A 16,429-nucleotide genomic window follows, 5' to 3' on the forward strand; every position below is an offset into this window, starting at 1 on the left:
CTTAAATTAATTTTTCTATAAGGTGTAAGGAAGGGATCCAGTTTCAGCTTTCTACATATGGCTAGCCAGTTTTCCCAGCACCATTTATTAAATAGGGAATCCTTTCCCCATTTCTTGTTTTTGTCAGGTTTGTCAAAGATCAGATGGTTGTGGATGTGTGGTATTATTTATGAGGCCTCTGTTCTGTTCCATTGGTCTATACCTCTATTTTCATACAAGGACCATGCTGTTTTGGGTACTGTAGCCTTGTAGCATAGTTTGAAGTCAGGTAGCATGATGCCTCCAGCTTTGTTCTTTTGGCTTAGGATTGACTTGGCAATGCAGGCTCTTTTTTGGTTCCATATGAAATTTAAAGTAGTTTTTTTCAAATTCTGTGAAGAAAGTCATTGGTAGCTTGATGGGGATGGCACTGAATCTATAAATTACCTTGGGCAGTATGGCCATTTTCATGATATTGATTCTTCCTACCCATGAGCATGGAATGTTCTTGCATTTGTTTCTGTCCTCTTTTATTTCACTGAGCAGTGGTTTGTAGTTCTCCTTGAAGAGGTCCTTCACATCCCTTGTAAGTTGGATTCCTAGGTATTTTATTCTGTTTGAAGCAATTGTGAATGGGAGTTCACTCATGATTTGGCTGTTTGTCTGTTATTGGTTTATAGGAATGCTTGTGATTTTTGCACATCGATTTTGTATCCTGAGACTTTGCTGAAGTTGCTTATCAGCTTAAGGAGATTTTGGCCTGAGACGATGGGGTTTGCTAAATGTACAATCATGTCATCTGCAAACAGGGACAATTTGACTTCCTCTTTTCCTCAGCAAAAACTCTACAAGCCAGAAGAGAGTGAGGGCCAATATTCAACATTCTTAAAGAAAAGAATTTTCGACCCAGAATTTCATATCCAGCCAAACTAAGCTTCATAAGTGAAGGAGAAATAAAATACTTTACAGACAAGCAAATGCTGAGAGATTTCATCACCACCAGGCCTGCTGTAAAAGAGCTCCTGAAGGAAGCACTAAACATGGAAAGGAACAACCGGTACCAGCCACTGCAAAAACATGCCAAATTGTAAAGACCATCAAGGCTAGGAAGAAACTGCATCAACTAACGAGCAAAATAACCAGCTAACATCATAATGACAGTATTAAATTCACACATAACAATATTAACCTTAAGTGTAAATGGGTTAAACACTCTAATTAAAAGACACAGGCTGGCAAATTGGATAAAGAGTCCAGACCCATCAGTATGCTGTATTCAGGAGACCCATCTCACGTGCAGAGACACACATAGGCTCAAAATAAAGGGATGGAGGAAGATCTACCAAGCAAATGGAAAACAAAAAATGGCAGGGGTTGCAATCTTAGTCTCTGATAAAACAGATTTTAAACTAACAAAGACCAAAAGAGACAAGGCCATTACATAATGGTAAAGGGATCAATTCAACAAGAAGAGCTAACTATCCTAAATATATATGTACTCAATACAGGAGCACCCAGATTCATAAAGCAAGTCCTTAGAGAAATACAAAGAGACTTAGACTCCCACACAATAATAATGGGAGACTTTAACACCCCACTGTCAACATTAGACAGATCAACGTGACAGAAAGTTAACAAGGATACCCAGGAATTGAACTCAGCTCTGCACCAAGCAGACCTAATAGACATCTACAAAACTCTCCACCCCAAATCAACAGAATATACATTCTTCTCAGCACCACATCGCACTTAGTCCAAAATTGATCACATAGTTGGAAGTAAAGCACTCCTCAGCAAATGTAAAAGAACAGAAATTATAACAAACTGTCTATCAGACCAGAGTGCAATCAAACTAGAACTCAGGATTAAGAAAGTCACTCAAAACCACTCAACTACATGGAAACTGAACAACCTGCTCCTCAATGACTACTGGGTACAGAATGAAATGAAGGCAGAAATAAGGATGTTCTTTGAAACCAACAAGAACAAAGACACAACATACCAGAATCTCTGGGACACATTTAAAGCAGTGTGTAGAGGGAAATTTATAGCACTAAATGCCCACAAGAGAAAGCAGGAAAGATCTAAAATTGACACCCTAACATCACAATTGAAAGAAGTAGAGAAGCAAGACCAAACACATTCAAAAGCTAGCAGAAGGCAAGAAATAACTAAAATCAGAGCAAAACTGAAGGAAATAGAGACACAAAAAACCCTTCAAAAATTAATGAATCCAGGAGCTGGTTTTTTGAAAAGATCAAGTTTAGCAATCTTGATAGACTGCTAGCAAGACTAATAAAGAAGAAAAGAGAGAAGAATCAAATAGACACGATAAAGAATGACAAAGGGGATATCACCACTGATCCCACAGAAATACAAACTACTATCAGAGAATACTATAAACACCTCTATGCAAATAAACTAGAAAATCTAGAAGAAATGGATAAATTCCTGGACACATACACCCTCCCAATACTAACCCAGGAAGAAGTTGAATCCCTGAATAGACCAATAACAGGCTCTGAAATTAAGGCAATAATTAATAGCCTACCAACCTAAAAAAGTCCAGGGCCAGACGGATTCACAGTCAAATTCTATGAGAGGTACAAGGAGGAGTGTTACCATTCCTTCTGAAACTATTCCAGTCAATAGGAAAAGAGGGAATCCTCCCTAACTCATTTTATGAGGCCAGCATCATCCGGATACCAAAGCCTGGCAGAGACACAACCAAAAAAGAGAATTTTAGACCAATATCCCTGATGAACATCGATGCAAAAATCCTCAATAAAATACTGGCAAACTGAATCCAGCGGCACATCGAAAAGCTTATCCACCATGATCAAGTTGGCTTCATCCCTGGGATGCAAGTCTTGTTCAACACATGCAAATCAATAAACGTAATCCAGCATATAAACAGAACCAAAGACAAAAACCATATGATTGTCTCAGTAGATGCAGAAAAGGCCTTTGACAAAATTCAACAGCCCTTCATGCTAAAAACTCTCAATAAAGTAGATATTGATGGGACGTATCTCAAAATAATAAGACCTCTTTTTGACAAACCCACAGCCAATATCATACTGAATGGGCAAAAACTGGAAGCATTCCTCTTGTGGCTATTTAAAATTACATTAATTAAAATTAAATAAAATCAATAAGTCACTTCCTCAGTCGCACTGGCCACATTTCAAATGCTCAATAGCTACACATGGCCAGTGGCTAAACTACTGAATAGCCCAGATTCGGAACATTTCCATCATTGCAGAAAGTTCACTGGACAGCATTATGCTAGCAAGTACAAAGGAATGCTCCAAGAAATAATAATCACAATGACATACAAACCAGAATAAAGGGTCTCCTACTGGCCAAGACTAGGAAAATGTGGGCATTGAAATACTAGAAAATATTAAAATGATTAGGAACTTTAGTAACTTGTGTACCATTGGAAGAATACAAATCCATTCACACTGATGACAAGTAACATAAATAAATTAGAGAGAAGAGAGGACTCTTGCTTATAGTAGAATGCTGAAGACCAGTGGTAAATGGGGAAGGAATCCTGGAGTTTGAGATAGCCACTTTGCAACTGTCATAGTAAAGATAGGGTCAGGCACAAATCATTAATGGGGTATAAATCTAGAGGGAGACTTGGACAAAGACTAGGATGTTTGCATGATTTTCTCCAGATTGCTTATTAGTTGGAAGAACAAAAATGATAATTTTATAGTGGAGAAATCAGATAACACCTTGGCTGGGTGATCAACATTATCAGTGAGGGGCAGATGGACATTGAGTTTCTCTATATACAGTACCCTTAGGAGGACACGTCACTAAGGTACTAGTCTGGCTGGGATCCATTACCTGAACCTAATCACAAAGGAACCATTGGACAAAACCAAAATGAGTAATGTTTTATTTGAGACATAACAACAAAATGAAGTATCTGATTACTAGATGAGATTCTGAGTAGAGGGAAAAAGGACAGTTTTAGGCCAATTGATTAAATTGGATCACAGGTGGGAGATTAGATAAAAGTACTGTATTAATGTTAATTTGACTCAAGTTGATTATTATCAGGTGGTTATGTAAGACACATTCCTATTGTTAGAAAATACACATTGATGTGTTTAGGGGCAAGGGGCCAGGATGCATGCAACTCACTCTGAAATGGTTAAAAAATGCATCTACATACACCCAGACACATGTAAAGAGAAAACAAATGATAAAGCAAATGGGTTAAATGTTAACACTAGACAAATCTGGATAAAGAGAATGCAGATCTTTGTGGTGTTATTCTTTCAAATATGAAATTTCTTCCCCAAAAGAAGATTAAGAAGGTAATCTTAAAGTTCCTGTTTACTCTCATTTCTACTGTTTCTTTGACTTTATATCTGACTGGTTCAGCTTTTCCATCTCCCTGGGACCTGGAATGCATACATCTTCGTCTAGACTTAGAGTCTTTACATACGTTTTTCCCTCTACCTGGAACGTTCTCCCTTGGGTAGTTGCAGGAGTAGTGCCTTCTCATTGCTGAGATTCAAGTCTCCATCCAGATGCCATCTCCTTAGAGAGAGGGGCTTTCTTCTTTGAACTTATCACTAACTGAAATTGTTCACTTTTTTCATTGTGTGTTTCTTCAAGTGAATGCACATTCCATGAGACCAGCAATTTTGTCTTTACTGCTGGATCTTTGGTATCTAAAACAGAACCTTTATTGAGTAACCACCCAACAAATATTTGTTGAATGAATAAACAAATGACTCTTTAATGTCCTTTATGACCTTCATTTTATCATTCATGATTCTATAACTCACTTATGACCCCTCTGGGACCTAGCCCTGGGTCTGTTACAGTGGGTAGCATTAGGTATGAGTAGGGCAGGAGAGGGCTCCCTCTCCAACCCCCCAGCACAGACACTAGGAGTGTCGGGTGACCATCAGGTGATGGTCAGGTAGTTGTTAACTGTTTCTCTAAAGTAATAATTGGTCACAGCTGGTGCCAGGGAATGGCGGGCCCCCAACAGAAAACACCTGAAACCAGGCCAGGCACAGCAGCTCATGCCTGTAATCCCAGCAGTTTTGGAGTAAAAGGCAGGTGGATCACTTGAGGCCAGGAGTTTGAGACAAGCCTGGCCAACACGGTGAAATCCCCATCTCTATTAAAAATACAAAAAATAGCCAGGGGTGGTAGCACACACCTGTAATCCCAGCTATAGCGGGGAATGTGGGTGGTGGGGGGTGGCAGCGGCTGAGGCACGAGAATCGCTAGAACCTGGGGGGTGGAGGTTGCAGTGAGCTGAGATCACTCCACTGCATGCCAGCCTGGGCAACAGAGTGAGACTCTGTCTCCAAAGGAAAAAAAAAAAAAAAAAAAAGGAAAAGAAAACACCTGAAATTGATCAGCAGCTTCCCAATAAGATTGCAAGATAAAAAAAAAGAAAAAGAAAACACCTGAAATTGATCAGCGGCTTCCCAGTAAGATCTCAGGAGTGGGGAGAAGTAACTCAAGATCCCAGAAGTATGCCAACATATAAAATCCAGAGTCAAGAGGTCAAGCTGAGCACTTGGTTTCTCAAGTAGCCTGCTTGTCCCTCTTCCAAGTTGTACTTTCCTTCTTTTATTTCCTTTCCTTACTGTTCTAAAGCCTTTTTTTTTTTTAAATAAACTCCCACTCCTGCTCGAAAACTCACTCACAGCTCCTTTGCCTTATGGCCCTCAGCCGAATTCCTTCTTCTGAGGAGGCAAGAATTGACATCGCTGCAGACCTGTATGGATAGGCCACCGGTAACTCAGATACCTTCCACAGGTAACGGGTCCTCCTTAGCTTGGTAGTGACATTGAAGAGTTTATGCCCTGAAATCACATGTCCCAGGTTCTAGCTCTAGCTCTGTCATTCACCTGTCCTTGCCTCTGGTCATGGGAGTGACCCCAAAGGCTTTTTTGGTGAAAATTTAATGAGATAATGAATATAAAATGTTTACAGCAGTGCCTGGCACATAGGAATCAGTTAGTAAGTACTTGATATTTTAATCATTGATATATCTGCCTGGCACAAAGCCTGGCCTGGTTTCAGGTGTTTTCTGTTAGGTATTTAATAAATATTGAATTGCCAAATAGTAGGAATTCCATTTTCATTTCATTCGTTTTGGAAAATATCTCTTTTGGGAGTGGCATCTCTTTGCTGTATTTTGTTAGCAAAGAACCAAAAAAAAAAAAAATCAAACTTAAAACATTTTTCATACCTATGAGTTAAATTAAAAAAATTTGGGGGAGAAATTTATATTTTTTGAAAGATTCTAAATCTTAGATTTTTGTGTATGTATTATTCTGATTACCATAGATTTTTCCACAGTAGTTTAAAAGCACAGTTTAAACTAGGCATTCAATGGTGGCATCATCCTTTATTTTGCAGAGAATTGCAACAAAATACGTGGCTCAGTTGGCACTAATTCTAATGTCATTGTTTCCTTGGCTTGTTTTGTTATAATTTTTATTGAAATCCCCATAATAACTCCTTTTAAAGAGAAATCTATTTTATTTACTTCTATAATTCAGGTTCATATTTTTAGTTTATTTCTACTTCCTTACATGTCCATCAGTTGTGATTTAAAATTCCTTTTGGCATGTCATTTCAATCTTTTAAAGTGATTTTTATTTTTTGTCCCAGAATACAAATGATTTCCTTTTTAATTTTAAGTTCAGGGGTACATGTACAGGTTTGTCATAGGTAAACTGTGTCATGGGGGTTTGGTTTACAGATTATTTTGTCATCCAGGTAATAAGCACAGTACCTGATAGGTAGTTTTTCAATCATCACCCTCCTCCTACCCTCCACCCTCAAGTAGGCCTGGTATCTATTGTTCCCTTCATTGTGTCCATATGTACTCAATGTTTAGCTCCCACTTACAAGTGAGAATATGCAGTATTTGGTTTTCTGTTCCTGTGTTAGTTCACTTAGGATAATGGCCTCCAGTTCCATCCATGTTGCTGCAAAGAACATGATGTCATTCTTTTTTATGGCTGTGCAGTATTCCATGGTGCAAATGTAACACATTTTTAAAAAATCCAGTCTTTCACTGATAGGCATTTAGGTTGATTTCATATCTTTGCTATTGTGAGTAGTGCTGCAATGAACATACATGTGCATGTGTTTTGATGACAGAATGATTTATTTTCCTTTGGGTATATACCCAATAATGGGATAGCAAAGTTGAATGGTAGTTCTACCTTTAGCTTTTTGAGGAATCACCATACTGCTTTCCACAATGGTTGAACTAATTTACAGTCCCACCAACGGTGTATAAGGGTTCCCTTTCTACCAGAACCTCACCAGCATCTGTTATTTATTGACTTTTTAATAATAGCTGTTTACTGGTGTGAGATGGTATCACATTGCAGTTTTTTTGATTTGCATTTCTCTAATGATTAGTGATGTTGAGCATTTTTTCATATGCTTGTTGGCCACATGTATGTCTTCTTTTGAAAAATGTTCATGTCCTTTGCCACTTTTTAAGGGGTTGTTTTTTGCTTGTAAATTTAACTTTCTTATACAATCTGGATGTTAGACATTTGTCGGATGCATAGTTTGCAAATATTTTCTCCCATTTTGTAGGTTATCTGTCTGCAGAGTGCAAATAATTTCTAATTGATTTACTGGTGAAACACTATACAACTAGAAACTTTATTTTGCTATTTCTATTTCATATATTGCCTTAATTCTTGTTCATAAATGTATTCTTTCCTTCTGTATGAAGCATTAATACTTTGATTTTTAAGAAATTGACATGCTTTTCTTACTTTTTGTCTGCGTTACCAATAATTTATTTTATTTGTTCCTTTTAATTAATGCTATAGCAAATTAAAGCTATAAAGCCCTTTTTAATGGTTCATTTTTGTTGAATAATGTAAGAAGTTTTAATACCACGTTTCATTTATTTTGATTATGTTATATACACTTATAATCTGTAAAGAACTGCTTTAAAGTTGTTTAAAAAGAATCTCTGAAAATCCATATCTATGAGAATATTATAATATTCAAGACTCAAAATCAGAATATGTGGCAAAAAATTTTACCTCACTGTCCTTTTGGAAGGCATACAACTAGATTTTTAAGAGTTTAACAATCAAATCGCAGTTTTAGTAAATGTAGGAGCTCTCTATGGCATTGTAAATTAGGGCATCCTGTGACAGTTGTACTATCATAATCAACAAGTACATTGCTTTGTGGCCTTGGTGGATATAACACAGTCCTCCTTTGTTTTGTGAATTCAGCAGGGTAATGCTATGGAAGCTGCGAGTAGACTGTCTCCTCTATTTAAGAATCTGTTTGATTAATAATTATTCTAAATTTTATGAACATCTCTTGGCAAGTTTAATGGGCTGAAATGTGTCCCTCCAAAATTCTTATGTTGAAGCTCTAATCCCCAGTACCTCAGAATATGACTGTATTTGGAGACAGGACTTTTAAAGAGATGAAAAGTTAAAATGAGGTTGTTCAGGTGGGCCCTAATCCAATATGACTTGTGTCCTAATAAAGACAGGAAATTTGGACACACAGACACCAGCGATGGGGACACCCAGAGAAAAGGCCATATGAGGGTTCAGAGAGAAGGTTGCTGTTTGCCATCCAAGACAAGAGGCCTCAGGAGAAACCAAACCTGCTGGCACCTTGATCTTGGACTTTCACCCTCCAAAACTGTGGAAGATAAATTTCTGTTTTTTAGGCCACCCAGTCTGTGTACCTTGTTATGGTAGCCCTAGAAGACTAATACAGCAAGTCTCCCAATAATTCTCTTGGCTTGACAAAAATTTTTCAGTTTCAGTAGTTGTTGAAAATTTTTCTCATTCCCCAAATTTGTTAATCAGGGAAAAATGGCCTCTCAACAGCACATATATACCTGAAGCTGAAGAAAGATAGTAAAATCCCATCTCTACTAAAAGTACAAAAATTACCCAGGCATGGTGGTGTGTACCTGTAATCCCAGCTACTTGGGAGGCTGAGGCAGGAGAATTGCTTGAACCCGAGAGGCAGAGGTTGCAGTGAACTGAGATCGCACCACTGCACTCCAGCCTGGGCCACTGCACTCCAGCCTGGGTGACTGAACGAGACTCTGTCTCAAAACAAACAAACAAAAAAAACTTTTTAAATGTGTGGGTTATCAGTATTCTCTATCTTAGCCTATACTTCATTACGCTTTTGTCCGATACGATTAACTAATTCTCATTTAAGTAAGACTTAAGGCTATAGAAAGTACATTAAAAAGTTCATTATAGCCAGGTGCAGTGGCTTATGCCTGTAATCCCAGCACTTTGGAAGGCTGAAGCAGGCGATTGGTTGAGCCCAGGAGCTCGGGAACAGCCTGGGCAACATGGTGAAACCCTGTCTCTACAAAAATTAGCTGGATGTGATGGTGCTTATCTGTAGTACCAGCTACTTGGGGGGCTGAGGGAGGGGGATTGCTTGAATCCAGGAGGTTGAGGCTGCAGTGAGCAGAGATCATGCTACTGCACTCCAGCCTGGGTGACAAAGTGGGACCCTGTCTCAAAAAAATAAAAAGAAAAAAGTTTAGTATATAACACAGTGAGAATAGTACTCCAAAAGACATCAGACCTTTTCTGTGTCATCCCATTGAGGGCTTTATAAAATGGAATACAGTTTAATGGGATAGACCCTATTAAGACAGTATTTCCAAGTTTTACCTGTTTTAGGAAATTAACATAGAAGATTGTTACCAAGTCCAAGATTCAAGCCACACTTCAAAATAATTTTTTTCTACTCTATGATGTGAGTGCAATTATTTTTCAAAGAACATACACAGTTTTACCAAGCAAGTTTACTTGATGGACTAAGTTTCAAATATATAATTTAACTGATATTTTACTAGGTTTAATTCTTAAATATGATTTTTATAATGCAATTTAAGATCTGAATCTGAAAGAGCAGGTCATCCTTTAACTCTGTTAGTCTTCTGGTCTTTTTCTTTGGTTAAATATGTTTTTCTTTCTTTTCTTTTCTTTTTTTTTTTTTTTGAGATGAAGTCTCGCTCTGTCGCCCAGGTTGGAGTGCAGTGGCGCGATCTCGGCTCACTGCAGCCTCCATCTCTTGACAGTCCAGGGGTTCAAGTGATTCTCGTGCCTCAGCCTCCCGAGTAGCTGGGATTACAGGCGCCCGCCACCACGCCTGGCTAATTTTTGTATTTTTAGTAGAGACATCATGTTGGCCAGGCTGGTCTTGAACTCCTAACCTCAGGTGCTCCACTCGTCTCGGCCTCCCAAAGGGCGGGGATTATAGGCTTGAGCTACTGTGCCTGGCCAAATATGTTTTTATTTCTATTCACAGCCTTGTGGAATTTGTATAGGAAACATCAACCATGTTGGCATTTCCAAGCAGACTGAAATGTTTGGCAACTTTCACCTCAGAGGTCAGTTTTCCTTGTTCATGTTTGGATGCTTTGACAAGTCTGGTAAATGTTCTGAGTCATATGCAGTACTTTCGAGTTTCTTTAGTTCTTATCTCAGAGGCAAATGAACTAATTTCTCTGAGACATTAACTTGAATAACAGCACTTAACCTGGTAAATGAACAGGCAGAGAATTAAGTGTGGAGGCAGGCTGGTGCAGGATGTGGAAGGTCTGGTCAGCCCAAGGGATCAGAGCAGTTGGACAGGGAGGGGGTGGAAAAACACCACAGATATGGACAGGAAAATGAAATCTGGAGTTGTTAGAATCAGTTTACAAGTGTGAGGCATGACACAGGAAAAAAGGTGTGAGAAGTGAGAAAGAGGGGTGTGTGGTAGAGACAGGATTTTGAGCTCCTGGTGGGTCAGCTAGGTCAGAATCCCAGAGATGAGGAAGGCAGTCAAAGAGACTCTGACAAACAAGCAGTGGGATGCAGGTGAGGCCGCTGTAGCTAAAGGTTTGGAGCCTGTTGCTGAGGTTTAGTCAGAAAGACCTGGGAGCTCTGCACAGACCAGGGAGGAAGGGGGGTGGGGGGGCGGGGAGGGCTGCGAATGTCCCAGGATCCCAGCTCTGTTAAGGTTTCATGCTCATTTCAGGCTAATAAATCTGGCAGGTGTATGTGAATAGCTAGGGAGAGGCCAGCTGTGCTTGTAGCAGAAGCAAATGCCTGTACCTTTGGGGAGTTTTAATGTATTACAGAATTTCATTAATTTTAATTAACTTACAAGTTTAAGTAGCTCAGATAATTGTTTTCTAACCCCTAAAGGAGTACTTTTTTTTTTTTTGAGAGAAAAAAGTCAAGTGACATCAATACTTTAGTAATATTTCTAAAAACTGTTTTGCTTTTCAGGAGAAATTTCATTTAAACCCAATGTCATATTAAGGGTAAGGGTAGGACACTTTGTAACTAAAAGTATTGCCTAACTCAGGGGGCTTTTATTTGTCCTTTGAGGCAGAGTGTGTCAGGAGTGGAAAAGCTGCGTTCAGCATGCCAAGTGCTACCGAGATTCTCAGTTTTATTCAGCTCCAGTCATTTTGGGGGTGTAGCTGAGGAATTATGCAAATCATCAGTTTCCTGAGGGAACCTAATGATACCTCAGAAGCAACACTAGAGGCTGCCCAGCTTCACCACTTTCTCTGGGGGCTGCACTCTACATAGGCTGTGCTATGATGTGCCTAAGTGTCCATGTGACCTTGTTATCTGGCCAAGCAGTTTGGACCACAGTGGTTATCTGGACAGCAGGCTGACTCTGTTGTCTGGCATGTGCCCCCAAAATTCTTCCTCTCAAGAACTTGAGTCAAAAGACTCAGTTTGTGATGGGTGCTGGATCTTGAGTTTATGTAACGTTGGGGTCAGTGTCTGTGTTTTTAGAGCCAAAACCATCTAGAAGCTAAAGTTGTGGGCAAAGAAATTATGGATAAGAGTAGAAATGCAGTGAGAGAATATAGCAAAGAGAAACAGAGATGGAAGCCAATGCTGGGTTGCAGGAGAGGTGAGGTGGGAGTGGTGGGGAGAGAGATTAAGAAACAGACCAAGTGGCCAAGGGAGTATTTGCTTGGATTCTTGATGGCTTCCTTATCCCTAGCTCCCTGTCCTGTGAGTTCCTTTTTATTTGAATTAGTTGAAATGATGTTAATTCCTTGCCCCTAAACTAGCTTTCATTAAAACAAACGCAGAATTTTAGGCCATAAAACTGCTTTTGGGGAGTTCTAACATACAGAATTTTATTAATTTTAATTAACTTACAAGTTTAAGTAGATTAGATAATTGTTTTCCTAACCCCTAGTGGAGTACTTGTTTTTTTTTTTTTTTTTTTTGAGAAAAAAATCAAGTATAAATAAATGTTCCAGAGGAGGCAGCTCTGAAAGTAATCAAAATTTCATGAAAAGAATTTGACATGAATGGCAAACTTTAGACATATCAATGTTGCAGGAAGTCAGGGACCCTGAACGGAGGGACCAGCTGGAGCCGCAGCAGAGGAACATAAATTGTGAAGATTTCATGGACATTTATCAGTTCCCAAATAATACTTTTATAATTTCTTATGCCCGTCTTTACTTTAATCTCTTAATCCTGTTATCTTTATAAGCTGAGGATATACGTCATCTCAGGACCACTGTGATAATTGTGTTAGCTACAAATTGATTGTAAAACATGTGTGTTCGAAAAATATGAAATCAGTTCACCTTGAAAAAGAACAGAATAATAGCAATTTTTAGGGAACAAGGGAAGACAACCATAAGGTCTGACTGCCTGCGGGGTTGGGCAAAAAGAGCCATATTTTTCTTCTTGCAGAGAGCCTATAAACAGACGTGCAAGTAGGAGAGATATCACTAAATTCTTTTCCTAGCAAGGAATATTAATATTAAGACCCTGGGAAAGGAATGCATTCCTGGGGAGAGGTCTATAAATGGCCGCTCCGGGAATGTCTGTCTTATGCGGTTGAGATAAGAACTGAGATATGCCCTGGTCTCCTGCAGTACCCTCAGGCTTACTAGGGTGGGGAAAAACTCCACCCTGGTAAATTTGTGGTCAGATCGGTTCTCTGCTCTCAAACCCTGTTTTCTGTTTTTTAAGATGTTTATCAAGACAATACGTGCACTGCTGAACATAGACCCTTATCAGTGGTTCTGCTTTTTCCTTTTGTCCTATTCCCTCAGAAGCATGTGATCTTTGTTAGACCCTTATTAGTAGTTCTGCATTTTGCCATTTGAAGCATGTGATCTTTGTACCTACTCCCTGTTCTTACACCCCCTCCCCTTTTGAAACCCTTAATAAAAACTTGCTGGTCTGAGACTCAGGTGGGCATCACGGTCCTACCCATATGTGATGTCAGCCCCAGTGGCCCAGCTGTAAAATTCCTCTCTTTGTACTCTTTCTCTTTATTTTTCAGCTGGCCAACACTTATGGAAAATAGAAAGAACCTATGTTAAAATATTGGGGGCAGGTTCCCCCAATATATCAAGCTATGAAGGGTCAATAGGTGTGAAACTATAAACAATACTGTTCATAGAAGTAACTTTTATTGAAATATTTTTAAGGGCAGCAGTCAGTAATTTTGGAAACTTCTTGCAACATATCAGTAATTCTAGCTGACTGCTGAAAACTTGGCTAATAATTTTAATATCACCTTTTATTTGGTATTCTATACCTCCTTAACTGGAGATGTCTGAAGAAGGGAAAATGTACTCACAATATAATGGGAGAGACAGCTTTTAAATCTATATCTTTTCAAAGAGGATCTTGTCATTACTGAGTTGGTGACATGAGAAAGTAAAAGGAAAGTTATTTATTCCTTTCAGCTTTCACTCAAGATTTATGATCATGGCTGATTCATCCATCAGTCCTGATCTGTTTCAGTGATATTTGCAGATTATTTATTTCTGGGGACATTTTTTGGCACCAGAATTTTGTGAAAAGAAGTGTAACTTAGAATTCTATGTGAGGATGTGTTTTGCTATTGGCTACTCATTCTATTCACAAAAAAGAGAGACATCTTAAAATGTTGGATGGATTGACTATCCATTTCTATTGCAATTTAATAAAAAGGAGAAAAAATAGCAGCAACATGGATGAGGATTTAATAACTGTTTCAAAACAGGTGTTCAAAGATTAGGAGTAATGGTAGATAATGCCAAAGCTACTGAAAGATGACTCTCTATAAACTAGTGATTCTTATGGTATCAGGGAGGACCCTCTAGAGCTATGCTAATGATCTCAAAGGATATTATGAAGTTCTCGGAATATAATTAATTTTTGATACTAAATTTAAAGGAAAAAAACATGTTTTTAGGAGAATTAAAAGGGACATTATATGTGAAAGTAGCTACTTCAGTGTATGCTATGTGGAAGGTGTTCCACAAAAGCATTTTTAATTTAGGAGGAAGTGCCACTCATTCAAAAGCCTAAGGCATCACGATTCTGTAATTTTAGAGGAAGATCCTTAAATCTGAATATTGAATTCACAGGGCCTTGGAAAAGAGAACTCAAGCTTTATCTCAGGTCCCTGACCACCCATCCTTGCTGGAATCAGGATTACCAGATCATCTAAGTTATAGTTTTTATATAATCAAACTATTTCCATGGCTTCATGGAAGTTTGTTATCAGCAGAATATTGTTGATTTGGTAGCCTAAATGCTCTGAAAAAGGCAGCACACTGCTGATCTTTCTCCAACCTTTGTCTATGTTAAACATACTTTAATGAAAATATATGTGACCACATTCTGTTAGGAGGCTTCTGCACTTGCTGATTCTTTGAGAGAGGAAAACTGCAAGAGGTCAAACTTGAGCACAACTTTCTCCACAAGGATAAAATGTGAGCTAATTAGCCTGGCACACAGTCTCTCTTAATTGAGTCCTTCTGCAGCTCAGTCTTCTGACATACATAAGTCATCACTTATGGTTCTCTGGAACCCTCATTATTTCTGTTGCATCTATGTTCCCTCTTCCTTAAATGACCCCTTGCCACATGCCTACTGTCTGTTCTTTCAGTCAGCTTAGGCATCCCTGGGCAGCCCTCCTCAAATCCTCCACGCTTCAACCCCTTTTACAACCATCATCTCATTTTATACTCATAGCACTAAAGATTTAAGAAAGGCAGCTATTAATTAAGAGCATTCTCAGTTAATGAATGAGAAGGGGATCAAGAGAAGTGACTTGTTCAGGGCCAAAAAGCTTATTAATGATGGGGTCAGGACTAGTATCTGTCCTTATACTAAGTCTAGCGTTCTAGTCCCATACCCTACACTGATTTTGGAAGAGCAAGGCCAGAATGGAATTTAACTTCCAGTTTTAGCTTCCAGAGTTGCAAGGCTAATAAGGCAAAGCAATTTTTGGATGAGATGAGGGACAGTTTCTGGGGGAAAATTGTGCTTTACTTTATGAAAAAAATTGGCGTTCAATAGTGTTCTAGTATAACTGGGGTTTTAGACTGAGTATCTATTAACAGCCTCATTTAGTAGTTTGTTGGCTTAGGGTGTTGCCTATATTAAAATCTAATCACACATACTTAGATCAGAGGTATGCAGAGCTCAATTCCTAGAGGAACAGGTTATAATGCTGCCCTTTCACTCCTATCTTATTCAAGTGCTCTGGCTATGTAGTGATTGCTTTATTGCTATTGGGCAAAACTTTCTTATGTTATAGTCAATTTGCTCTATGTGGGCAATGGACATGACAGCAATTAACTTTCCTTTGAAAGTTAATTATTGATATCCAACTCACTGTTACTTCTATTACTTTTTTAATGTTATGTTTTACTTAATTCAATTATATTTCTTTTGGTTGTTTTATTTCACTAAACACTTGTTTGCTTAGTTTACATTTTTAAATGCTCATTGACACTTCTTTCATTATGTCTTTTCTGAGATATTTAATATTTTCAAGGTTTTTCTTCATCAACCACTCTCTTCATGTTTGGACACATTTTTGTTTTTATTAGCTTATTTCAGATTCTCTTTAAGAATACTCAGAGTATCTTGGTCATGATCTCATCAGTTACATGCAGGATAGAAAACAGACACATCCCCTTTCTTACTTTTGATTAAATGCTTTTTTTTTTTTTTTTTTTTTTTGAGATGGAGTCTCTCTCTATCACCCAGGCTGGAGTGCAGTGGCACAATCTCGGCTCACTGCAAACTCTGCCTCCCGGGTTCATGCCATTTTTCTGCCTCAGCCAACCCAGTAGCTGGGACTACAGGTGCCCGCCACCACGTCCGGCTAATATTTTGTATTTTTAGTAGACAAGGGTTTCACCATGTTAGCCAGGATGGTCTCGATCTCCTAACCTCGTGATCCACCCACCTCAGCCTCCCATTGTGCTGGGATTACAGGCGTGAGCCACTGCGCCCAACCCGATTAAATGCTTTCTGTATTTTTAGTTTGGGTTGCTATGCCCCAGGACTATGAGCTTCCTAGGATGTACAAGGCATTCTCTTTTCATGGAAAAGGTGAGGCAATGGTTAGGGTTTATTGACAGGGTGTTGTGTCTTGG

The sequence above is a fragment of the Pan troglodytes genome, chromosome 5 (assembly GCF_028858775.2).
Source record: "Pan troglodytes isolate AG18354 chromosome 5, NHGRI_mPanTro3-v2.0_pri, whole genome shotgun sequence".
NCBI lineage: Eukaryota > Metazoa > Chordata > Mammalia > Primates > Hominidae > Pan > Pan troglodytes.